The sequence below is a fragment of the Triturus cristatus genome, chromosome 1_1, assembly GCF_964204655.1.
Source record: "Triturus cristatus chromosome 1_1, aTriCri1.1, whole genome shotgun sequence".
NCBI classification, from domain to species: Eukaryota; Metazoa; Chordata; class Amphibia; order Caudata; family Salamandridae; genus Triturus; species Triturus cristatus.
The window spans coordinates 1,116,929,600-1,116,956,725 of record NC_140579.1 but is presented as its reverse complement, the minus strand read 5'-3'; the positions used below and the strand labels follow the sequence as shown (position 1 = coordinate 1,116,956,725).

The 27,126-nt window shown below is 49.4% G+C and overlaps 1 long non-coding RNA gene across 1 annotated transcript in view; it reads left to right on the top strand.

The window, feature by feature from the left end:
* Positions 1-26,375, top strand: part of LOC146871709 (uncharacterized) — a 296,125-nt gene extending 269,750 nt beyond the window's left edge. Inside the window, exons 2-3 of the long non-coding RNA XR_014959593.1 lie at positions 24,734-24,823; positions 26,265-26,375. This is a non-coding gene — a long non-coding RNA (uncharacterized LOC146871709). The remainder of the gene's footprint in view (positions 1-24,733; positions 24,824-26,264) is intronic.
* The last annotated feature ends 751 nt before the right edge of the window (positions 26,376-27,126 follow it).

The window sequence follows — 27,126 nt, the reverse complement described above, 5'->3', positions numbered from 1 at the left end:
ACGGGGTGATAAGTTCATTCCACCAGTATCATTAAGGGAAAGGATTATTTCTTATGGTCATGAGGGTCATCTGGGTCAAACTATAACCAAAAGGAAAATTAGAGACAGCTATTGGTGGCCCGGAATGGACTCTGCCATTGTAGCAAGTGTGCGGGGATGTGTTATCTGTGCTTCTAGTGACAAAGGTCTTAAGACAAAAGCAGTTCCATTACAACCTGTTGAATTACCTAACACAGTTTGGTCAAAGATTGCCATAGATTTTATAGGTCCTTTTGGTCCGCTTCCACGGAAATTAAGATTTGCTATTGTAGTGGTAGATTACTACAGCAAGTGGTGGGAAGTGAAATTTGTTGAGGAACCTAATACTGTTAGCGTTGTCAAGTTCTTGAAAGGTCTGTTTTTAAGGGAAGGTTTTCCCAAAGAAATTGTATCGGACAACGGCGTCCAATTTGTTTCTAAGGAAATGAAAAGTTTCCTTAGTAACAATGCTATCAGACACAAATGTGTTGCTTTATACCACCCACAAGCCAATGGTCCGGTAAAAAAAATGAATCGCACATTAGTTGAGTGTATACAATGGGCAATTCAAAACAAGTTTGATGTTTGCAACTCTGTTGAAGAAATGCTGTGGTCACATAGATGTTGTCCAAATGCTGTAACAGGTATCACACCATTTGAATTGTTGCGAGGACGTCCACCTGCCTCAAAGTTGTGCCCTGCTTGGTTGAGAGAGTCTCAACACAAAAGTGATCATTTGTTAAGTATGGATAAAATTGTAAGATCAAAAGTTGAAGTTTTTCAAAGTAAAATGAAAAATCATTACGACACTACCCACAGAGTTAGACCTGTTGAAAGTAAACTATGTGTAGGAGATTGGGTTCGCATCAAGGACCCTAATCATGTTCCAAAGGGAATGTCTAAATTTAAACCTGCTGTCAGAATTGAGGTTGTGACTAGGAATGCAGTGAAAACTAGCAGAAATGAATGGTGGAACAGGGGACGGGTGGTGAAGGTAGATTGTCAAGATGCTCTTTCACATGATTCTTGTATTTCACCCAAACCGTTTTTACATTCTCATGTTCCTTCATCCATCTCTACTGACATTGTTGGGTCTGAATCCAGGGGTTCATCTTATCCTGAACTCGAGCGCAGAAGTAGCAGGCGGAATGTAATGAAACCTTTAAGATATCGTGATTAATGTTCTTTTGTATTAATTATCAGATGTTTATATATGTATTGATGTTTTTATGCTATGTTATTCTATGTAATGTGTTTCTGTTTATTTATTGTAAAGAAGGGAGATATTGTGGTGATCTAGCATACATTCCAATGACATGGTGCTATGTCATTGGAATGTGGAATGTACTGATGAGGCTGGAGTGGAGAGATTCCATGTGAGACAGTTACTCTGGGACTGCAGCAGCTGTGGCTAATCAACCTATCAGTTGAAGTATCCAACTCTCTTACTCTTAATTCCATAATACTTCACTACACTGTTGTTTCACATTCTTAGCTGAGAAATGTGCCCTTGGTCTGTACATCATGCAAAGAACGCGTCTGGGTCACTAGAAGGTACAGAGTGTTGTGTTTAGATTGATCGTACCACTTGTTAGACATATCATGCATACAGCTGCCAATATCTGAAGGACAAGCGTCTTTAATATTGCAGAACAGTTTGGTTTTACATTCATTTGAACAGAAGAGCTGATGCATGCTGTGAGAGCTGATCCTTTGATGTGATTCTACTAAGCTGATCTATACGGTATGGGGTCCCCCCTGTTAGCCTAAGAGACCTTCTAATAGTCTAATAATAATAATGTATTAGATTATTGTGAAAGGAGTGTGGCCGTATACCGCTGTCATTAATAGTATGATTGCTCCTTTCATTTTATATGGTATTGTAATAATGCTTATGGTTTTGATTTGTACTGTTAGTCTGCTAGTGTTAGCCAAAGTACTGCATCTTAGGACGCGAGGTTTATAAAATAAACTCTTTAAACTTTACCGTGTCTGTATTATTATGTTGTGGACTAACAAATAAGTACGAACGGGTATTTCGGATTCGCACCACTCCTGAGAAATATCTAAGTCGCTTGTTCTGGTTTGTCTATACATTGGGACCACCTAGCTAGATCTAGGTTAATGAATGGGATACTAAGCTAGTCGGATAAGGGGTTCTGGGTTCTGAGGGGAGTTTTCTGGTACACCACAATTCTCTGAGGTCCTGGTCTCCTGCGCATAGTTCTGTGCAAAAGCAGAATCCCTGCAACAAAACAAGAGCACATTCACACAGGAACACATTGCCTTTTAGAAGGCACGGGAGATTACCTAATTTGCCCAGAATCACACATTAGTTAGCCAGCGCCGTGACTCGAACAACACCAGCTTCCGCACACGATCATCATGCGTAATTAATCAATTAATCTACCCATGGTCCCCCTGTTTACTAAAAACAGGGTGCTAAGGAACATTCACATGCGCTATAAGAAGGGAACACCCCGTTAAATCTGTTTCGTGTTGTATCTACTCGCCGTTTTTTGTATCTAATATTTGGCCCCTTTCTGCTCTCCCATGTGCCCCCTTCGAGATCCTCCTCTCCATCCACATTCTGCCAGCACCCTCCTACCCAATAGTCGTCCACCACCACCACCACACGTCCACCACCACCACCACCATGTCCACCACCACCACCACCATGTCCACCACCACCACCACCATGTCCACCACCACCACCACGTCCACCACCACCACCATGTCCACCACCACCACCATGTCCACCACCATGTCCACCACCACCATGTCCACCACCACCATGTCCACCGCGTCCACCACGTCCACCACCACCGCGTCCACCACCACCACGTCCACCACCACCACGTCCACCACCACCATGTCCACCACCACGTCAACCACATCCACCGCCACCACGTCCACCGCCACCACGTCCACCGCGTCCACCGCCACCACGTCCACCACCACCACCACCCGTGACAGGTAAAGTGTCACTGGAGGGCTGGGGTAATAGGAGTGTCAACCCCGCCTGTACATGGGACATTTAAGGATGCATTGTTTGCGAGAAGACGGGAATAGGGGCTAGAAGTATTACACCAGACTCAAGATTTTGAAGAGGTGCAATGTCACGGGCTCCAGTGAAAGCACTCGCAACATCTCTACCTCACAGTGGCATACCTGCACGATCCACTCACTCAAAACAAGCATTGGCATAGCCAATAGGTCTCGCCTTTGGGACCTTATAAGTGTTTAGCCATGCAACACTTGATGTTGTTGCACCAAGGATATTGTGCTGGATAACTAAACACTTATAAGGTCCCAAAGGCCAGACCTATTGGCTATGCCAATGCTTGTTTTCTGTTGATTTCCCTGATAGTAAAACAAACATTGTCGGCAGCAAGCACAAATCCATGCTTTCTTCCATACATTGCAAAACACATGTACAGAGTTTCTATACAAGTTCAAAACTGCCCCAATTTGAAAACATGGGACATTTTTTAGATATTTAATTCACTAACTGGTTCCATTCTTATTTTGGTGCATGGGCATATTATTCTATGTCCCAGTCCGACCCTGGTGCATACACTTGTGTTTCACCACATATAGTAGTCTTTCTGTAAGCATGTGTATTGGAACATTCAATTAGCGTTTTTTTTTTGCATACACGTTCATGTATTTTATACTGAGCATTGTATTCCTATGCTTATATTAGTGCCTGTCATTGGACATATACCAATGTATACAGCAGTTAGTGTACAATGATCTGATGGGTCTACTGTGCATTCTGTCGTCGTTTATGCTAACTTCAACCCAATATTAGGGAAATGCAAAAATTGATAGTCCAAAGTCACATTTTACAGTTGAAATATAAACACTTTCTTTCTTTCTAGTTAGGCAATTTGATTTCCAATGGGGCATTTCTCCAACTAAGTGGTGTGCGGGCCCGTTTAAGTAATAAAATCTGGTGGTCCTCTTAAATATCTTATTTTTAGTTATAGGGTCCCCAGAAGTTTATTGGTGAATTGTTTCCAGAGCCTTGTGGGCTCAGAAAGAGGCATGTCACTGTGTAAGTGTGTCAGCAACGCACATCTGGGGCTTCCCTCAAGGGTAAACCACCTCTCTCTGAAGTTCATATCCAGTGGTACAAGAAATGGCTGTAAATGTGAATCTAAAACTAAACTGCAAATACTTTGAGTCATACAAGTGCTTTGTAGAGAATAAAACAAACAATAGGTGCAGGTGAAAAGCTAACAAATCCTCACGCAGAGGGAGAACCCCACACAGAACTCCTCCCAGGTGAGAGAGAAGCTTTTTTTAAAGAAGGGTAAAGAAGAGAAGATTTTGAGCTGTTTGACCTAGTGCTGGCTGTACGTTGATAAGTCAATAGGCAGTCCTGAGAAGTCAAGCCAGCAGGGAACCTGATTTTCTGGTAAATCAGACCACCTTAGCGCCTGGGTACCTCCACCTTACTCTGCAGCACAATACCACTATACTCTGTGCGCTGCACCACTGTACTCTGCACCGATGCATTCTGCGCCACTGCACTCTGGCCACTGCAGTCACCTCTACGCCTACTCTGTATCACTCCACTCTATGCCACTCTAATTTAGTCTGCATCACTGCACCCCACCCCACTGCATTCTACACCTCTGCAGTCTACCCAGCACCTCTCCTCTTTACCCTGCACCACTCAACAACACCATTCCACATAATTAAGTCCATTACATACAATCTCCCTCTACATATTTTCATGACAGTTAATGCCATTTAATTACTATCCACATAATTCCACAGCACACCAAGCCACATATTTCCACTATGCAACTCCACACCACACAATCCCACAACAAACAATTCCAAAATAACCCATCTCTACCTCGCACTTCACCCAACCCTGTCATCTGTCCCCCACACACCCACTGCCCCTCTCATCTCTCCCTCACACTACCACTACCCTCTTGTTGGAAGGCGGACCCCGAGGAGTCGGTGCGACCACCAAGGGGGGGCCCTCACACTGCACGACGTAGCCGAGCGCTGCCGAGAAGTCTCCTGAGAGATCCTTCTCCTATCACGTCCTAGCACAGTAACACCACCACACAGGACTCAAGGAGGTTGTCTTGTGACAAGCAATTCTTTATCAGCAATGAAAAGGTTACGAGGTCAATATTTACACGAAGGGATCGAGGGATCCACCAAAAGTCTCAGTGTCTCTTTGGAAGGGTCGGGGTAGCGGGACAGTCTTTGGCAGGAATGCGGTACGAGGGTACCTGGGGCCCAGTTCTTATCCTCAAGCTGGAGGACCTCCGGATCTCGGAGGGGTTGAGCCGCGACGACGTCAGCAGGGCTCTGGCGTACAGTTCGTGGAGAGCCGCGATCCAATCAGCAGGGCTCTCAAGATGGTTTCTGCTCAGCTCGAGCCGCGACGTCGTCAGCAGGGCTCCGAGGGAGGTTTCAGCGAGGTTGGGCCGCGACGGCGTCAGCAGGGCTCCGATGTTCCAGGTGGTTCAGAAAGGGTTCACAGGAAGGAGCCGCGACGCAGTCAGCAGGGCTCGTGATGGTTCCGACAAGAGTTCTTCTCCGTAGGGTCAGCCGCGATTCAATCAGCAGGGCTCTCGACTCCGGGATACAACTGCCGAGCTGTGGTGGGGTCGCCCCAGATATAGGTCTGGAGCCCTTTGATGTCCGGACCTATGCGCCCGAGGGGGCGGAGTGGCCGGGTGGAGGTGGCCAGACGCCCAGCAGGAGAGGCGCCAGGCCCATGGGAGTTGCAGGGCGATCACACCTCGAGAGGGGAGGACAGTTGGGGGTCCCATCGATACTGTCCTCCGCCGGGGGCGATGAATGGTTCCTGCGGCACCCCCTGGCTAGTTCGTGGTGCCTCGATGTCGGGGCTTCGCTGGGGTCGAGGCCGGGTTGAGCGGGGTCGCGCCGGCTGGTGCACGGTGTGACGTGGATGCCAACAAGATGGCGGAGCCACGAGGAGTATGCGTCCACGTGCAGCTCCGGGTGAAGGGCCTTGGTGCAGTTCAGACGGGTGGCCCGTGACGGCCGGGGCGGGGAACGGGCACAATCCAGGGGGTTAAGGACCACGCCACGAGGCCGGGTCCAACAGGCGTCCCCCCCCAGCCGAAGGCATGGAGAGTCACCCATCTCCTTGGGGATTCTCCTCGTCAAGGCGGAAGAAGCGGGACAGGCCGTCGGCGTTGGCGTGGTCATTGCCGGGCCGGTGTTCGACGTCAAAGTCCATCCCTTGTAGCGAGATGGACCACCGCAGCAGCTTGGGGTTCTCGCCCCGCATTTGCATTAGCCATTGCAAGGGCCGGTGGTCGGTCTGGACCCGGAAGTGGGTGCCAAAGAGGTAGGGCCGGAGCTTCTTGAGGGCCCACACCACAGCGAAGGCCTCACGCTCAATAGTGCTCCAGCGTTGCTCTCGGGGCAGTAGTCGTCGGCTGATGAAGGCCACTGGTCGGTCGAGCCCCTTTTCGTCGGCTTGGGATAGGACGGCCCCGATCCCATACTCGGAGGCGTCCGTCTGTACCACGAACTCCTTCTGGTAGTCCGGGGCCTGCAGCACCGGAGCAGTACACATGGCTGTCTTTAGGGTGTCGAAGGCTGTTTGGCAGCGGGGTGTCCAGTGTACCTTCTTGGGCTGTTTTTTGGACGTTAACTCTGTGAGGGGGCCAACAATGCTCCCATAGTCCCGGATAAACCGACGGTAGTATCCGGTGAGGCCCAGGAAGGCCCGGACAGCGGTCTGGGTAGTGGGGGGTTCCCAGGTCTGGATGGCATCTATCTTTGCTTGGAGGGGGGCCACCTGCCCGCTCCCCACTTGATGGCCCAGGTAGGTCACGGATCCGTGGCCGATTTGGCATTTGCTGGCCTTGATTGTGAGCCCGGCCCGCTGAAGGGCGGCCAGGACGGCCTTCAGGTGGAGAAGGTGCTCGGCCCAGTGGTTGCTGTACACGGCAATGTCATCTAAGTAGGCCGCGCTGAAGGCCTCAAGCCCGGCCAAAACCTTGTTCACCAGTCTTTGGAAGGTGGCCGGGGCGTTCTTCATTCCGAAGGGCATCACCCGAAAGTGGTAATGCCCATCCGGGGTCGAAAAGGCGGATCTTTCTTGGGCGCCGGGGGTGAGCTGGATTTGCCAGTACCCGGCGGTGAGGTCCAGCGTGCTCAAGTAGCGAGCGGCCCCTAGGCGGTCGATGAGTTCGTCGGCCCGGGGTATCGGGTGTGCGTCTGTCTTGGTTACTGCATTCAGGGCTCGGTAGTCCACGCAGAATCGCAACTCCGGGGGGTGACCGGGAGCTGCGGCCTTGGGCACCAGGACGACAGGGCTGGCCCACGGGCTGTCGGAAGGCTCGATGACCCCCAGGGCCAGCATCTTCGCTACTTCGGCCTGGATGCAGGCCCGCACTCGGTCAGGCACCCGGTAGGCTCTGTGTCGTATGGGGGGGCTCTCCCCGGTGTCGACATCGTGGACGCACCAGTGGGTCACCCCCGGGGTGAGAGAAGAGGGCTGCGTAGTCCCGCAGTAATTGCTGGCAGTCGTTGCGCTGTTCCGGGGTCAGGGACGAGGCGAGTTGGACCCCTTCGATCGATCCATCGTGAATGTCGGATTGCAAGAGGTCGGGCAAGGGCTCGGAGTCGTCCTCGCCCCCTTCGTCAGTCGCCAGCAGCAGGCTCAGTTCGGTCCGGGCGAAGTGGGGTTTTAGCCTGTTAGCATGTAGGACCCGGAGGGGGTTCCGGGGGGACTCCAGATCGACCAGGTAGGTGACGGGACTTTTCTTCTCCACCACCTTGAAGGGCCCGGTCCACTTGTCCTGGAGGGCGCCGGGTTCGACCGGGGCCATGACCCATACTTTCTGTCCTGGCTCGAATTCTATAGTAGAGGTGTTGCGATCGTACCACCGCTTCATGTCCTCCTGGCTGGCCTCGAGGTTGGCTTCGGCCATGGCTCGGAACCTGCGGGTCTGGTTTCGGAGGGTCAGGAGGTATCGGTAGACGTCAGGAGGGGCTCCTCGGGGCTTCATCTCCCAGCCCTCCTTGACCAGGCTGAGCGGTCCGCGGACCGGGTGTCCATACAATAGTTCAAACGGGCTGAACCCCAGGGACTTCTGCGGGACCTCCCGATAGGCAAACAGGAGGCAGGGCAGCAGGACATCCCATTTCCGCCTGAGGGGTTCTTCCAGGCCCTGGATCATCCCTTTTAATGTTCGGTTGAACCGCTCAACCAGTCCGTTCCCCTGAGGGTGATAGGGGGTCGTGAACTTGTATGTGACCCCGCACTGTTGCCACAGAGACCGCATGTACCTGGAGATAAAGTTCGTGCCGCGGTCGCTGACCACTTCGCTGGGGAATCCCACTCGGGAGAAGATCCCCATCAAGGCCCGGCCTACCACAGGGGCCGTTATAGTTCTTAGCGGGACCGCCTCCGGGTACCTGGTGGCGTGGTCCACGAGGACCAGGATGAAGCGGTGGCCCAGGGCGGTTTGGGGGTCCAGGGGTCCCACAATATCGATCCCGACCCGTTCGAACGGGGTGCTGACGGCTGGAAAGGGCTGGAGGGGGGCCTTGACCCGACCCCCCGTCTTTCCGCTGGCTTGGCAGGTCTGGCAGGACCGGCAGTGGTTGTCCACATCTCTCCGCATCCGGGGCCAGTAGAAGTGGGTCACCAGACGACTGTACGTTTTGTCTTGCCCCAAGTGTCCGGCGAGGGGCACATCATGGGCCAGGTGGAGAAGGAACTCCCGGAAGCGGAGGGGGACCACCAACACGCGGCTGGCCCCGAGTTCTGCTACTTTCTGTTCACTGTACAACAGGCCCTCGGTCCAGTAGATCCAGTGGGTGCCGGTCTGGTCACCGTTGGCTTGCGCGGTCGCCTGTTGTCGGACCCCTTCGAGAGAGGGACAGGACTGTTGTTCTTGCTGGAACTGCTCTCGGGTGGGGCCCCCTTCGTGTCGCCATTGTGTCAGCTCTGGGAGGGCGCTCGGAGAAGCCATCTCTTCGGGGGAGGATTCGCTGGGTCCAGGGTCGGTGTCCGCCTCCTCCTCGCTGCTGGTGGGAGGGGGTGTGAGCCCCTCGGGCTGGGCGGTCCCGGAGGTCGAGGATGAGCGGGGGGCCTGGGCGGTCATGGACCGGGTGATGGCGCAGGCCCAATCAGCCAGTCCCAACATCCGGAGGTGTTCTCGTCGCTCTACTTGAGCCCAGGGGGAACTTTCCAAGTCGTTCCCCAGGAGGCAGTCGACCGGGGCGTCGTCGCGCACTGTCACCTTCAGCAGGCCCGTCACCCCTCCCCACTCGAAGGGGACCAGGGCCATCTGGCATAGGCTTTCACTGTTGTCGGCCGTCCGTACGGGGCACAGCACATTCGGTAGAATCTGCCCAGGGGTCACCAGGTGGCAGCGGACAGCGGTGATACTGGCGCCTGTGTCACGAAGGGCTTCGGCCCGTTGTCCATTGACCGTGACCTGCTGCCGGTACTTCTGGGTGTTGGTTGGGATGGGGGTGCAGGGTACCATCTCTCGGCTACCCAGGCAGACCAGGGACATGGCTGCCGGCTCCCACTCAGTGTTCTCTCGGTCGAGGGCCTCCTCTTCCTCTTCTCCTCCCCCCAAGGCGGCGGCTGTCAGCTGCCGGGGCGGGTGCCCGCCGGCCCCGTTTCTTCGGTTCAGAGGGCAGGCCGGATCGCTGGCAAAGTGTCCTGTTTGTTGGCAGCCGTAGCAGGTCACTGGCGGCCGTGGTCCGGGTCGGGCCGGGCCCACCTTTCGGGCTAGGCTCGGGGAGAGATGTGGCTGCGGTGGCCCTCGAGGGGGGCTCCTGGGGGCCCCGGCGGGAGGGTCTCGGTTCCTGTTCGGCCCTCCCCCCCCACCGTGCTGGCGGGGGGGTCCGTTGGGGTTCCTCTGGTACTCCCCCATTGAGTTCCGGGGGACCCGGGAGTTGACCCATCGATCGGCCTCGACGGCAAGTTTTCGCGGGTCGGTCATTTTGCTGTCGAGGAGGTGCTGTCTCAGTTCCACGAAGCAATTGTTGGAAAGGTGTTCCCACACAATGAGGTCGACCAGCTGCCCGTAGGTGGTTACTTTGCTCCCTTTGATCCACCCTTCTAGGGCCCGACTGAAAAAGTCCACATATTCCACCCATGTGGTACCCGGGATTTTCTTGCAGTCTCTGAACCGCTGGCGGTACATTTCCGCTGTTAGCCCGTAGCGGGTGAGCAGGGCCTCCTTCATGTGATCGTAGGAGGTCATCACCTCTTCCGGTAGCTGGAGCAGCGTGTCCCGCCCCTCACTCAGGAACCGCCCCCACAGGCCCGCGCCCCAGTCCTTTCGGGGCACCCGATGAGAGGTCATGGCCACCTCGTAGGCCTTGAACCATTGTTGGATGTCGTCATTCTTGTAATACTCCTTGACGACTTCTTTCGGGATATGTACCTTGGCCTCGGAAGGCGGTAGAGTGTCTCTAGTACTGGGGGTGTCAGTCCCTCCGTTCTTGGCCTTGATCTCGAGCTCCTTGAGACTGCGCTCGTGCTCAAGAGTTAGTTTCTTTTCCTCCAACTCCCGGTGTCGTCTCTTCTCCTCTATCTCTTCTTGAAGGCGCAGCTGCTCTAGGGCCAGTTTCTTTTCTGCCAGCTGGAGTTCACCGTCCAGCCGCAGTCGGGCGAGCTCTAGCTCGTGGCTCCGGACCTTTTCCCGCTCTCGTATTTCTTCTTCGGAGAGGCCGGTTTCTAGGCTCTTTCTTCCTCCGGTTGCCGGAGTCCGTGCGGTTGCTGCGGTCTCAGTCAGGGGCAAGGGCCCTTCTTCCTGGGAGGGGCCTGCCCTGGCCTCCAACCATGCCCTCAGAGCTTTCTGCATCTCCTCTTTGGTACCTAGGCTGGTGGTTGCAATGCCTTTGTCTTTGCAGAACTGTTTCAATTCTTTGTGCGTATATTCTTCCAGCCGTTCGGGCTGGAACTCCATTGTCGCGTTGTTTTCCTGGCTGCTCATGATGCTGTTCGTTTGGATGGGTAGCTAGTGGGTACTGGCTGGTACGTACTGCGTTCGGCTCGGATCCCGTCGCTGGCCACCAAATGTTGGAAGGCGGACCCCGAGGAGTCGGTGCGACCACCAAGGGGGGGCCCTCACACTGCACGAAGTAGCCGAGCGCTGCCGAGAAGTCTCCTGAGAGATCCTTCTCCTATCACGTCCTAGCACAGTAACACCACCACACAGGACTCAAGGAGGTTGTCTTGTGACAAGCAATTCTTTATCAGCAATAAAAAGGTTACGAGGTCAATATTTACACGAAGGGATCGAGGGATCCACCAAAAGTCTCAGTGTCTCTTTGGAAGGGTCGGGGTAGCGGGACAGTCTTTGGCAGGAATGCGGTACGAGGGTACCTGGGGCCCAGTTCTTATCCTCAAGCTGGAGGACCTCCGGATCTCGGAGGGGTTGAGCCGCGACGGCGTCAGCAGGGCTCTGGCGTACAGTTCGTGGAGAGCCGCGATCCAATCAGCAGGGCTCTCAAGATGGTTTCTGCTCAGCTCGAGCCGCGACGTCGTCAGCAGGGCTCCGAGGGAGGTTTCAGCGAGGTTGGGCCGCGACGGCGTCAGCAGGGCTCCGATGTTCCAGGTGGTTCAGAAAGGGTTCACAGGAAGGAGCCGCGACGCAGTCAGCAGGGCTCGTGATGGTTCCGACAAGAGTTCTTCTCCGTAGGGTCAGCCGCGATTCAATCAGCAGGGCTCTCGACTCCGGGATACAACTGCCGAGCTGTGGTGGGGTCGCCCCAGATATAGGTCTGGAGCCCTTTGATGTCCGGACCTATGCGCCCGAGGGGGCGGAGTGGCCGGGTGGAGGTGGCCAGACGCCCAGCAGGAGAGGCGCCAGGCCCATGGGAGTTGCAGGGCGATCACACCTCGAGAGGGGAGGACAGTTGGGGGTCCCATCGATACTGTCCTCCGCCGGGGGCGATGAATGGTTCCTGCGGCACCCCCTGGCTAGTTCGTGGTGCCTCGATGTCGGGGCTTCGCTGGGGTCGAGGCCGGGTTGAGCGGGGTCGCGCCGGCTGGTGCACGGTGTGACGTGGATGCCAACAAGATGGCGGAGCCACGAGGAGTATGCGTCCACGTGCAGCTCCGGGTGAAGGGCCTTGGTGCAGTTCAGACGGGTGGCCCGTGACGGCCGGGGCGGGGAACGGGCACAATCCAGGGGGTTAAGGACCACGCCACGAGGCCGGGTCCAACACCTCTCATCTCGCAATTCCACTGCGACCCTCTCATGCCTCCCTCACACTCCTCGTCTCCTCTCTATACTGCCTGCTCACACATACTACCTTCCTATATCTCCTTGTGCTGTGCACTGGTCTGCCTCTCGCCTCCAAATTCCCCCGGGTTCCTATCCCACGCATCCATTTCTCTTTCTCTTTCTCTCTCTCACTCACTCACTCACTCACTCACTCTCTCTCTCTCTCTCTCTCTCTCTCTCTCTCTCTCTCTCTCTCACTCTCTCACTCTCTCACTCTCCTCTTTCACGCTCTTTTCCCACCTCTTTCATGTGGTTCACTTCAGGTCTTTGAGCACAGTTTCTTTCCCATGCCTTTTCAAGATTTCCATCCCGCAAATCCACGCCCTTCTCCCTTTCTTAGTGTGTCTTCTGCGTACACAGAAGCTCCCTCTTTGTGTTTCTAGAGCTTGCACTCCCCTTATTTCTCTCTTTTTCGCATACTCTTTCTTCTTCTCAATCTGGAGTTCATTCACTGCTTTGTACATAAACTACCTATCCTTCACTATCTTCCTTTCTATCTTTTCTGTGTAGCTCTCACCCCTATCTATTCACCACACCACATAATTCCGCTTCACAAATGTGTCACCATTATAACCCACACAATTCCACAACTAACAATTCCAATTCAACCCACATAATTCCACTCCACACCACATACATCCACACCACTTTAAACAAAACTACTTACATAAAAGACATGGTCATTTACAAAGGCAGTAACTCTCGCAAATGCGAGACCTATTGCATTGCAAATATTATTTTTTTTTTATACAGTGGGGAGTATCTGTGTCACCTCTTAAATGCCGCTAGAAAGATTGTGTAAGCTTTATTCTTTTGGGGCAGAATTTGAAACTGTTTCTGTCAACAGGTTAAACTCCCCAAATTGCATGCGAAAATTCTCAACCTTAAGGTACTGCATGAAAGGTTGACCTTTCATCCCTCTGCTTCCTTCTCCCTGTCTGCTTCTTCTGTATAAGAGTTACTCTAAATCTCAGGCCTTACAGCTCTTTTTATACACCCTGACAATCTATTACTTCCAGCATGGAATAGCTTCTCACATAGCCCGCTCTAATGATCACATCGCTCTCAACAATGTACTACAAAGAAACTGGTGTGAATGCATGAAATGAGTATGCAGAACTACCCCCTATAATTAATGGACTGACCGCTAACTTTGGGCTCACGAGTAGTGTACTATTCACCGTAAAGCACTTCGACGCCTCATCATTGGTAGTAAGTGCTACATTAATCCAATTTAAATGAAACTGCCACTGCATTCAGCCTCAACCCCAGTGCTTCCAATTATGCACCGTCATGAACACCAACAGAACCTACCCTGCTGCCTAGATGGGATTTAGTTCAAAGTATGCATTAAAGATGAGTCCTGCGTTGCATAAAAAACACAAACACATTTGGAACAAGAATTACTCTTAGGGAATGGCTGATGAAGGAAAATATCAATTTAAATGGGGAGTGCATCAGAGACCTCGATTAACCTGGATTTTACTGTCTTTGTTAGGAAATCCATTTTTGCCTGTAAAGTTTAGGGCATAAATGTAGGGCCTAGTAGGGTCTCGTTTCAAAGTCAGATTTTAATTACTACCGAGTGTGAGCACCGGCAGGACCCTGCCCCACTTAAAGCCCGGTCGGTACCTGCTCTTAATGTATGCAGGCTAAGTGTCCCAACTCCCACTATATATTAAGTAGCATGGCGCCGGCAGAGCAGGATCGACCGTCGTGGCCGCGCGCCTTGCCGAGTGGATGCACAGCTGGGCGGCCTGTGGGCGTGTGGCTCTTTTATACACGTGCCATCCTTCCCGCCATGAATTTTCTGCCTTTTCATCTCGGCCCTCATCCCATCTGTGAGTTTGGAAGGGATGGGCCATCCTGCGCGTGGACCGGGGCTGGAGGGCTTCCTACTGATCCTCCTGGTGGCAGCTCGGGCTTGCCTGCCGTCCCAGGGTAGGATTATCCGCCTGGCTGGAGTCATGTCTAGCATGGACATTTCTGCAGGAACTGCAGAAAATGTCTACGACAGAATCCGCTTCGTAGAAAATTGTCTGATCCGATCTCTTCCAGTACATTTTTTTCGCCGGCCTATTTTTATTTTTAGATGAGCAATAAATAATTGTTACAAAACTAAAATTGATTTAAAAAAAAATATGTTACATTGTTTGTCGATGGAAGTCAATCCCTTCACGGCTGTATAGGACATCAACATTGATATTTTCTTTCTGAATATGTAATTAGAAATATATGTCTTTGCCAATTTCCTCAGCCATCACTTTAAAAACAAGCATTTGCAATGCAATAGGTCTCGCATTTACGCGAGTTTGAGCTATTGATATTGCTAATAACAATGCCTTTTATTTTTGTTAACGTTTTCAAAACATAAATATGTCATTGTCATTTACAATATCAATAGCATAAAGTCGTGCAAATACGAGACCTATTTGCATTGCAAATGTTTGTTTAAGATTCTTGGCAGAGAATAAGGTACTTTCAAGGTTAGGAAAAGGGTCTCTGTACACTGGTGTTTTACAAAGCTTTTGGTATTAAAGTTTATTGGACCTGAGACATCTTCCATGTGGTTATTTGGTTTGTCTCTATTAGTAAAGATGTAGGCAAGGAAAATGGACTCCCGAGTAGTGCCTGAATTACTTGCATGTAATCTTCATTACTCATATTCTTTCTCAACACAGTCCCTGCATTTCAACTGCCCTCCCCTTGGGTACTCCAAGGATTCGGACCCCAAGTCTTGGGGATCTTCAGGTAGTAAAGAATATATTCTAGTCTACTATGCAGCCTACACAATGCAGTAGACACAGCACGTTTCTTTCAGTAGTGGTACCAAACAGGTTTCCTTCACAGAAGATCACCTTCGTCATTGAAGCCTCTGTGGAGGAAGAGTAGGACTAATAAATAATCAAGGTAGGAGTTGAGCACCTGCAGACACTTCTAAATATCATTGTAAGCATCCAAGAACGTGCATGCCTACGAACGTTTGACTCCCTACGAACTAAACTCTAAAGTGATCTAAATACCTAATGGTGAGACCCTTATTTAATTGAATTAATATTCATGATGCTGCAAAGAGAAATATTTTTCAGACATTGAAGAATTTACCTAAAAAGTATTTGTTCTTTCTGGAATCAACATAAGATGTATAAGGAACTTGAGGAGGTCTAGGACAGAAGTACAAAATGTTTTTGTGGCTACAAACCCTGCAATTCACAAAATCACAGTTAACAACAACAAAATGAAATTTCGGAATATACTAAACCCCTTTTGCAGCTCAGAAAACTCGAACCAAAATGCAAAAGGAGTTTACTGACATTTTGGTATACCATTATGAAGGGGCATGAAATGGGCCTCCTTTCTCGTATGAACTTCAATGAGATGCATAAATGTTTTGGGACAGAAATCGAATTTTGCAAACCAGTGATTAGTTAAAAACTCCTCAAAGGAAGTGATAACCCAGTGGACCTGACTGTCTACCTCCAACCCCCCACTCCACCAGTGTGTTCCAGATGGGTTAAAGCAGCACAACCCCTGTGTTGGAAGCCAATAGTGGGCGGAGGGGTCGAAACTAGTTTCCTGGGTATTTATCATTCGTTAAGCAAGGTATTCTGCGACTCCCTGCGACAGGATATTTTGCAGCAGAACGTATTAGTACATTAGTTGCGCCGTAAACTTACAGGCAAATACCAAGAGTTGGTGTGCAAATTTAAGTTGGGCCACTAGTTTTTAAGCCTAATTATGCATTGGCCATCAGAATGTTCTTGTTGAAGCGGTGTCTGTTTGGTATTTGGGTCTGGTAGTTGATCACGTGTTAAAAATAATGAGTTCGCTTCTGAAAGTTTACAGCAAAACCTCAGCTTAATACATTGTATCTTCTACACCCCTCTCCGTACCCATGCAAGCATTTGCTATGTACAACATAAAATATATGAATATTACCTCTTGATTTTTTGAAGTGCGGTATTATTGTTAATTATTTTGGGTTTCATTATTTTTATTCCAAAGTGGGACGCATGTCGCTCAGGATCGTCATTTATAAATGTCTGGAAATTACACCATTTAATTGCTAATAAGTATTATTGAAATATCAAAGTGCATGTCTATCTGCTGTTATTTTATAACATGTCAGTCCTTCAAATCTCATCAGGGATGTAGGGCCATCACGGATAAGGGGTCTTTCCTTTTACGGAATCCATTTCTAATCCACAGGTGAGCACTGGTCCCACCATATATGGAGGAATACAAGAAGGCACCCAGCGTACTTTGCACTCCCATTTCTGCAACATAAGTTCAACGGTTATTTTTGACCCGGGATAGTTTTTTCTTGTCTTGCTGATATTACACTTTAAAAGTAAAAACATATTTGCTTGGGATTTAGCAAAAAAATCACATGCAGCTGCACTTAAAGAAATTAAATGTATATGTTTTACATCAAGGAGAATGCAAGGTGCGAGAAGATGAAGTAAACATTAAACCGCACAAATATCTTTTTGAAAAGTAAGGAATGAACATACTAAGTGGTTTAATCAATATTGTTACTATCAGCAGAAAAAGGGGTACGCACCATGCCTTAGCTTCAGCAGCAGTCAAAAAGATGGTTTTGTGATTGCACCAGTGTTCATTTTCTCTGATATAGCGCCTGGCAAGTGCAGCATGCTAAACTTCCAAGAGCCCATGCACTCCTGGCTGTTGCGAGCCGAAGTTATTCCCGCCGTTTGCAGCTGGGTTGGTAACTTCTCCCCTTACGGCCGAAACCTAAAATATGTCTTTCCCCACAGGGGGCCCAGCATAGTTACAAAGGAAGTGCTAAACACAGGATACAGTACTACAGAGCAACAGAGAAACAATAAGAAGCAAAGAAGGGAAAGGTTATTGTTGTGTTGGCACGTTTGGTATCAAGGGTTCAGTCTCGGCGCTGAATTTGCATTCGCTTCTGACAAGTTATTGTTAGTCAATTACGCTTCGCCTTTAAGGAGAATACACCTAGGGCAGTTACACATTGTGAGTGATTAGCACTTCGGGTGAACATATTCAGGATCAAGAGCGCTTTCTTTCAGCACAGGTCAGATCTGTTTTTAGCAACATTTAGTTCCCGTAGTCTGTCAGCTGACAATTTTTTTCATCCATGCATCCCAAGTTAGCAGTAAAGCGCTTTGCAATCATGTTGGGCTTGTGTTAAAAATACGGGCTTTCTCAATAAAAACAAGCTGTCGCCATTGTGAGGGAAGTGGGATAAGGGAGGGGGTGGCAAATGGTGAGCACTTTCCGGCCGCTTTGATGTTCTGATCAAAGCGGCCGCGAAATGAGCTTTTGTAAACGGGGGATTTGAAAGTGCAAACTAGTGCTTTCAGGCTGCCAAATGGTGCGCGCGCCCGGCGCACATGAACTGTATTTGGAGGCCTGAAAAGCACTAGTTTGCACTTCCAGATCCACCTTTTACAAAAGCTCTCGCGAGAGCAGCGCTAAAGCGCTGTCTCAGACGAGACCTAAAAATGTTTCTACATTCTCTCCGTCGTAAAGCAAAATCTATTCTGCTAAATACATTTGGGAGTATTTATGAGTGAATCATTTGTGTCATGCCACACGTCACTAAAGCTAATTTTATTTAATTCCTCGGCAGTCGGGACTAGCTGCATTAGTAATCTGGAAATCGCCTTAAGGGGCTCCGAGCAGTCCCGTTCAGAGTTCGTTGGATGGCAGATTTCACATCTATGGGTAAGCAGAAATGGCGATTCTGCATAAGAATGAGGGAAGGGGCTCCCCAGGGGCCGCTGCGAGGGCAGAAGGCAGGCGAGCGGCGGGGGCCTGCGGGGCACAGCGTACTGTTCTGAATTCCCACGGACTTGTATGGCATTTGGCAGCGGCCCTGTGCAGCGAGCCAAGTGGAGCAGGTTTCCATCAGCTGGAGCAAAACTGTGACATTCGCTGGTGGGGTCTGTTCCTAGCCCCCTCCCCCAACCCAAAAGTCTAATTCCTCCTCCCCCCTCATAAAGGCGTTGGGGGCGCATGCAGATACAGATGGGGCATGAGGCCACACGCCCATTTCCCTCCCCTTTCATAGTGTGCAGCCCCAGGCTCGGGCACCGCGCGGCACTCCCAGATGCCATGAAAGATTGCATATTAAACAGACCAGCATTGGCATAGCCAATAGGTCTCGCCTTTGGGACCTTATAAGTGTTTAGCCATGCAACAGTTCATGTTGTTGCACCAAGGATATTGTGCTGTGTAGGAGAGTAGGATCTGCACTTATGTTGCCCCCACTTTTTTTCTGATGTATACACTGGTTTCTGGCTATAGTCAGGCTGGGTCCCTGCTAATCAGGGCCCCAGTCTCTCTGTTCTCTCTAAACGACTTGGTGTGCATATTAGATGCACTAGTGATTGGATACTGTGGTACCTTATGAACCCCTAGTATATGGTACCTTAGGTACCTAGGGCATTGGTACTTCACAGGCCTACCAGGGGCTGAAGCATGTATTATGCCACCCCTGGGAAGCAGACTCAATCTGACACCACAGGCCTGCTACTGCAGCCTGTGTGAGGTAGTGTTATCACTCCTCACTGAGATAAAGGTTTCTATATCTCACCATACACACACATATAAACCTATCAGCCACCCCTATGGCAGGCCCTATCAATCCGGAGGACAGGGTGCTTGGTTTACAATGTGAGGGGGTGCCTGTGCCTGAGCAGGGCCCCTCTGCAGCTACCAGAGTCTTTTCTCTATGGCTGTTTGTGGATGCGGTTAAACCATATACTCTTGAGTGCATTAAAATGCAAACTTTGGAATGACTGCATCAAAACATGTCGTGTTAGGTGTCAAACTACTTGGAATCATACCCCCACATCAGTCCATGATTTGGGAGCATGATCCCACCCTTCTAGAGGGGACGACATGTAAAACGATAGAAATCCTATAGAGCCCTGGCATCACAAAATGGATGCCACCAGCACAGACACTGGGCTGCCCTCCTGCTGCTGACTGAAACTCGCAGTGGAGGAAGCCCAACAAAAGGCATCCTGTCACAGGGAGGTGTCACCACCTTCCAGACAGGATTTAGTGTATTGGGGCTGGGTGGGTGCACTCCTAGAGTGCTTTGAAGTCCTGCACTGGGGGAGCAGTAGGCTCCTCTGTGCATATGCCAGCTCAAACCAGTTCAGGGGCTACCTGCCCCTGCTCTGGCGCGAAACTGGACAAAGGGAAATGGGTGTAACCACCCCCTCCCCTGACCCTCCTAGAGGAGTGGTCATAGAGCTAGTCCATCCCCTATCTTCACTATAAGATAGCAAGCTTTGCCATTACAAATCAGATAACCCTGGACGACGCTCTACAAAGAAGAATCCTGGCCCTTCGACGTTCCACTACCTTTGGAAGCTAGAAGAATCTCCCTTGGAGTCAAGGAGTGACTCCCCTGCTTGGCAGGCACCAAAAACCTTAATCAACGAGTGACGAGGAACAGCAATACCCGGGGACCGTGCACTATTGTCGAGTGCAAACCCTTCACGACGTCCTATGGATTTGTGCATTGGACCATTTGTGGCCCAACCCTCCAGCAGGATTTGCAGGGAAAATCAGAGGCCTCCCCGTCCCGAGTGACCGTGGGCTCCTGTGAAGCATTTCCTGAAGAGGCATCTTCGCGATCACTTGCCCGTTGGCTAGTGGGTCCCCCGAAGACTTTCTTATCGACTAAAAGGGCTCCCCTGGTTGCTCCAGGCTTTCCCTCACTCACCCTCACTGGGTGACTCCCTCCGACCTTGCTGGTCTGCACCATCGACTTTCTTCAGTCTACACGAGACTTGCAGTTGCCAAGGCTTGTTGGCTCCAATCCGGTTGCCGGCACCGCCATCATCCGCAGACGTCGTGGGACACTCCGAATCCAGCTGCTGGTCATCGTCGAACTCTCCTGGACCTCGTGAGCGAAGAGACAAAACACCATCGACCTGAAATCACCCGACATCCGTTATCAACCATCTTCCTGGCCACCGGTCACTGGCAAGTGACTTTGAACACTGTCCCTTCAATTTTCAGGTCGACTCCATCTTGAATCCACCTTTGGATTCCTCCGGACACTTCTTCAGTCGACGCAAGCAGCAAGTCTTCTTTGGTCTCCATAGAAAACAGCGATGCGACCCGACACCAAAAGACACCTATGCACCCGGCTTCCCTGGGTGAGGTAACTCGTGCACCCCGGTGCACTAGTGTGTGTTGGCCCTAAAAGTACTTACCTTGTAAGTGGCTTGCTTGTAGACTTCCTCGAAGTACCCTAGAAATTTAAAAATCAAACCATGACTTGCACCATTATAATCAATAGGGAACCCGCGGCTGTGTTCACACTGCACGCGTCTCCCGTGGGCCTGTTACTTACCTGCTAACACTGCAGTAGTAAAGCCCCAGCGATTCCCCAGGCCCGAGGCCTTGTCATTTTGCAAGTCGACATCCTTATACTATATTTTTAGTATATGGTCTGGTACGCCCCTAGGGCTCCAGCCATATTTGTGCTTAATTTATTGTGAAACGTTGACATTTGAATGTGTATCTGGCTTCTAATCTCAAAGAGATTAGTAAAGTGTGTCTAGTAATAAATACATATATATTTGATATATATACCGGTGTGATGTCCTTTCATTTGGTAATTCAAGCGATTATAAGGTAAAACAAGCTGCTTTACATTCCTCTGAGACTTAGCCTGAAGGCTGCTCTCCAAAGCTTCCACTAGGATAGCTTTCTTTAAAAGGTTGTCTTAAACCTATCTACCATAAGAGTCGAATTGGACTGGTGCAAGGTGGCCACTATAACTCTGCAGACTCATACATTCCCATACCATTTTCTACCCTCCTTGATCACTTTTTGAGGAACAGCATACCTCTATATTTTTACACTATAACTAGTGACCAGCATTTGCCAGGCCAACTTCTCACATGCTGCATAACTAAATACTTATAAGGTCCCAAGAATGAGACCTATTGGCTATGCCAATGCTTGAATTTTTGGGATGTTGTGCGGTCCACGGTGTCCGCTAAAGTTTCATGTCGCCCAGGAGTGTGAAAGGTGGCTCGGTGACCGGGAGAGGGGATGAGGGGGTGTAACAAAGGATCCTTTAGAGTGCAGATTGGATCTGACAGTCCAAGGACCTCCCCCTGAAAGGAGCTCTGTTTTTAAAAGGAGTTTTTCAGAGGAATAAACTATTTAATAAACGTATATGTGCTTCGGACATACACAGAATAACATGCATCTACACAAATTTGCTTCTTTCTGTCCTTCTCGGAAAAGGAGCATGACGGACCTGCACCCATAAACCGGCTGTTTTGCCATGGGTACTGCGCAAGCGCTGTGCCTGCGAAACCTGACAACACAGATGGCTTGTTGTAATGAAAGGTCTCAGATCTCCCCTGGACCAAGGCATGTACCGTCACTTTCCCAGGGAGAGAATATCAGTTCCAAACTTATGGAATATAACATATACACAGCACTTCCTAAGGTGGGCAAACTTTCAACACTCCCCCAAAGGCAAGGCAATAAAACAATATATTGAAATATACTTTGCACATCACTTGCCAGGAGTAGACCAACTTCCTATAACATAATTACCTGCTAGAAGGGAATTCACCCATCCTTTTACAACAGAATACTTGGCAAAGAAGAGTCCACACCTCATTCTACAAGGAAAAGACGAATTGGTATATCTGGGATGTATTTATTAGTAAATAGCACCACACTGTAAGCCAAATGCACCTATAATAGCAGACTCTAACATATCAATAGTATGATTGAAACACAATCAAGGCAAACATATATGTAGAAATATATATGTATGAATATAAGAATCAGAAAATAAGAAGGAAAGGAAAGAATCAGTAAAGAATCAAGAAACAGTTAGTAGCAGAGACACCTCACCTACTGCTCCATCATTTAACCCCACTTCGCTCAAGGGGAGTCCATTGCTTGAACCGGGTGAAAGCTCAGAGGTGACACCACTCTTCCGTGACAACACGTCTGCTCCACGGCGTGAACTTCCACCAACCAGGCCAGTGTAGGCTCCCCTTTTTAATACAAATTCAAACACAACGAAGCTTCTAGCAAGCCTCGCCCCCTCGTTCTCATGAGAGCCCGTACCAGCCTGCTCCAAGGCCACTGCATCGGTTGATCAGGCCTTTGCTATAGCTCCGAGACAGACCATGTACATTCCTCTGATAAGAACCAGTTCTCTCTAGTCAGTAAAGTGCAAAAAACAGGAGAAGAGCAAAACATGCCCTCCCCACCTACTGCTGCTTCGTGCAGGCACAGAAAATAGCTTCAGTCATGAAAATGGAGTTAGTTAAGCCATGCACACAAAAGCCCAAATCAAGATGGAATCAGAAAAGCAAGGATGACCTGAAACCATGTCAAAGGCAATAGTCAGCACTGCCATAAAGCAAGGTAAAGTCAGAAATCAGAATGACATTAGACCACGTCAAAGCCAATAGGTCAAAGTCATAATTCACCTAACCCAAATAACATTATAGACTTTATCCCTCAGTATACAACATTGAGCCCATGTGTGCACCATCACCCACAACTAGGGGTGGGCGGAATTTGCGGAATTAACCTCCGCAAATTATCGCGAGAATGCAGAAAATCTCCGCAAACACGCCGGAAATATCACGAAGATGCGGAAGTTTTTTTGCCGCCTGTTCGCGGTATTTTTTGCGTGTTCGCGGGTCGCCAACTTACCCATGCGGTCGCTCACGGGCGCGGCCATCTTGTTTTCACTTGTCCCGCCCTCTGGCATTGTTTACTTCCTGTTCCGGGTCGCGCAATGCATGTTCGCGGTCGATATTTCCTGTTCGCGATCGCTTTTACTTGATCGCGTTGCTTTTTGCTTGCTCAGGGAGAAAATATCGCGCGAACTTGCGCACGTGGTCGCAACGGGCGCGGCCATCTTGTTTTCCACTCTATTGCATGGTTCTGGGGCCTGATTTTCAATCCTCCCTAAATCTTTTCAATCCTTTGTTTATAGCCACTTTTTTTGGATCTTTATTACTTATTATTTCTCTAACTATTTTCCTGCCTCTATATTTTTGGTTTTTGTGTACTTTTTTTTTGTTTTTTAGCTACTTTTTCTCTTTGTATTGCCTGCTATTTATTTCCTTTACTCCTTTATTTATTTTACCTTTTCTTTCCCGCCCCGTCCCCAGAACCATGTCCAAGGGCAGGGCTGTTCGCCGGCGCAGCCAGAGCCGCGACCGCCTTCCTTGCGGAAGGCGGCGCCCACAAGGGGTGCATGCACGGGCCTTATTTGGGGAGGCGGAGTTGGCTGCACTAATTTTCTTTGTGCAGCGCCACCTCCCCTCAACCCTGGCAGCAGGTGGCAGGCCTGGGTCCGGGTACGGCCTCCGGGAGCGTCGGCAGCGGTGGGGGAAGGTGCGCCGGGCAGTGTCGTGCATCTCTGGGGTCCGGCGCACCCAGGCACAGCTGACGCACCGGTGGTCCGACATCCTGGACCGTGAGCAGGACCTGCTGGACCTGCTAGGAGTGGAGGTCCCGGGGCTTGGTGAGTACCTATTTAATTATTACAACTTTGTGTCTGTTCTTCTGCTCTATGTTATATATTGCGAATATCTTTTTTTCCTTCCAACCAGATAGAATGTTGCTGCTTGCAATACATTCCAGGTTAATAACGTTTAAAAGTCTTCTGTGATTATGACACAGGTGCTCTTCTGCGCTACTACTAATCTTACTTGTTTGCAGCTTTGCGTTTGCGCTTGCTTAGCGTGATTCTTTACGAGTTTATTTTAGAGAAATTAAGTTACGTAATGCTACAGTGACTCACGTCCACTCCTTACTTTGTCCTGTCACTAATAGATAGGGGTGGATTGATACATAGGTTTAGGTACTTTGTATGAGCTTCTAATTGGTTAGTGGTATGCGTGATGCCCCCCTCACTCAGTTACGTGACGTGCTGCTAGTACGCCAGTCTTTAGAACCTTTCTAGTTTGTTCAATGAGTGGAGGTAGGCTTTGCAGTTACTTAGCAGTAGCAGATCAGCATCAATCAAACCAAAATTGTGTATATACAAAAAATGTAGTCATGTTCATGTGTCCTCCATGATTGGATCATACACATTGTTGAGGAATACAGTCGAAATGCATACTTAATGTACAATTGGCATGCCTGGAATAGGTGGGCTAGGTTGGGTGGTACGTTGTACTAATACTTAGGCTTACTTGTAACTTAGTTTTCTGGAATCAGAATGGAAGAATGGATTACTGTTGATAAATAGTAACTTAAGTAGTCGAACTGCGAATCCCCCGATATTACATGTTGACCAGATGAGATCGGTCAATGTAGTTATTGCAATTGTTTACATAAGTGTTTTTTGACCGTTGTTGAAAAATATTGTATTTGCTTAAGTTAACACCATCCATCAATGTTTGTCTCTTTCTTATATCTTTCCTGTTCATCAGCACCCAGGGGCAGACGGGCAGGGACTGGGCAGTCGGCGGGACAGGAACACCACGAGGAGGACACCGCTGAGGGCTCCTCTGCTGGCCCCAGTAAGTCTTCTTGTTTTTAATAATATTTCTTATTCCATAACTTTTACTGCCCCATTTCTCCCGAACTATAGTGTGTTTCCAAATGCTATTTTTTTACCACCAATTATCCTTCGATCTGTACGGTTTCAAAAAGCTTATCCCTGCCTCCGCTATGATGACTGAGTACTACTACATACTATCAGTCTGTCTGTCTGTACTGTAGTAGCTAGTCTTGCCCAGTGCCACTCTTTGTGAAAGGTTGTAATATAAAACTCATATTCACCAGTAGCTCGTACAATCCGTTGGGTCGTTGTCTTGTACTACTTTTACTCTTATTGATGTTGAGGCTTTGAAAATTCACAGCAACAGCCCTACCAGATTTCTTAATATTTTGATATGATACCCTATAGGACATACCACTGTTGTAGGGATCTTGCACATACATTTGCACCAGAAAATAGGATGTTGGTGATGGTAGGTTGGACCTTCCTTGCACACCTCAATCAGAAATTCCGCACCCACCACAATTCCACTGCTTGACTATAGTACTGTCTTGTCATACCTATTAGGTCTCGGAACCCTCCCCCCAAGATAACCAACAAGTAGACAACCCAGAACATTAACACACCCAACCTCTGTCGTGGAAGCAATTCACATGCACACCCTTACTTTAATTTGCTCAATCGTGTAAGTTAGTCCACTCCACACCAAATACCACAAAGTCTATGTAAGTTTAAAATTTTTATTTCAATTTGAGAAGGTCTGTACACTGTTTTCTTAGCAGCACCAACCGGCAAATCAATAACATTAAAACAATATACATTGTTACACTTATACAGTTGGGAATTAAATCATGATAACTGAAGTGGTGGAAGGCAGCACCACCATCCCATAGCAATTTAGTTTATATACATTTATAAATGAAGATGTGAGTGAAGGGAGCCCTCACCTCAGAAGAACCTAGTACTGGTAGTTGGTGCATCGTTCAGAAGCTCTGGTTCGTAGAAGCGAATCTTGCATCTGTAATGCGAAAAAAGGAAATGGTGTGCGTTAGTATATTGCAACTTGCAAGCATTTCTCAGCCGTGCCAAAAAGTGTAGCATCTATGGATAAGCAATATGGACTAACAGTAACAGTAGTACACCAGTTCTTCCTAAAAAAGTGGCTTGTTAATGTTTGTTGACCGCCTGTACGCAGCGCGTAGACTAGACAGTAGCAGTGTGAGGCAGGTCATGTGGGCTCAAAGGTGTCTTAAGAAGCTGCAAGGTAAAGGTAACGTCACATGTGCATGGCTAGGGCTAATCAAGCAAATGCTACAATGATCATATAACTTAGTGTCTACTCTACTACTACCTGATTTGTACTAGTGATTTATGTTAGTATTAACTCATTTTTCAACCTTGCTACTGATCAATAGGGGGGAGGTGTATATGTTGCCTAATAAATGTGTAATGTTTTCTAGGCGCACTACCGACCACCATTGCTGGGGCCAGCGAAGGCGACGCAGAGGGCGAGGATGCGGCAGTTGCAGATAGCAACGGAGGGGGAGTGGCAGCACCAGTGGCAGGCGGTGGTAAGTTAGATTCATAATCTTTAACTATTGTTGAACTTGACAGCACACTCACTGCAAAGGTGTACTGTATGTATACTGTAAAGTTGTGAATTAGGGCCCCATTAGGATGGTGGGCGTATTGCCCCCGCCGGGCTGGCTGGAATTCACTGCCGTCACAGCAGGGGCAAACCTCCCGCCATCCCTGTAGAAAATATTCAGACATGTCTAGGCGGAAAAGGGTTCAATATGGCGGTGGTGTCTCTCTCACCACACCGGCAGCCATATAATCTGCATTTTGGAATGCCTTTGCGTGGCGGCATTACCGTCCGCCACGGAAAGGCATGCACACATTGCAGAGTATGCTTGGGGGCCCCCATGGAGGGTACCTACCGATGCTATGGTACCCCCCCGACTTTCAAAGCAAAACGTGACAGGCTCCGTGCGAGGCCCGTCATGTTGTGCTTGGAAAAGCAGCACAACATTTTAGCATTGCTTTCAGCAAAGCCAACCAGAATTTAAATTTAAAATAACAGGGTGCGCCCGCCACTGTGCCGGGCGCATCATCCTAATTAATTGTCCCCACGGGACCCCCACCCTTTTTAGCAGTCGGATGGCAGGCGGACAAAGTCCACCCGCTATCCGATGTCGTAAGTAAGTATGAGTTCTTGGGGACGTTTGAAGAGTGAACTAGAAGACTAGAATTCCCTTTAATTGGTATAGGACTAGGAGCCAGAGTATTGAGTAACCAATGGCCTCATCTATCTGATTTCAA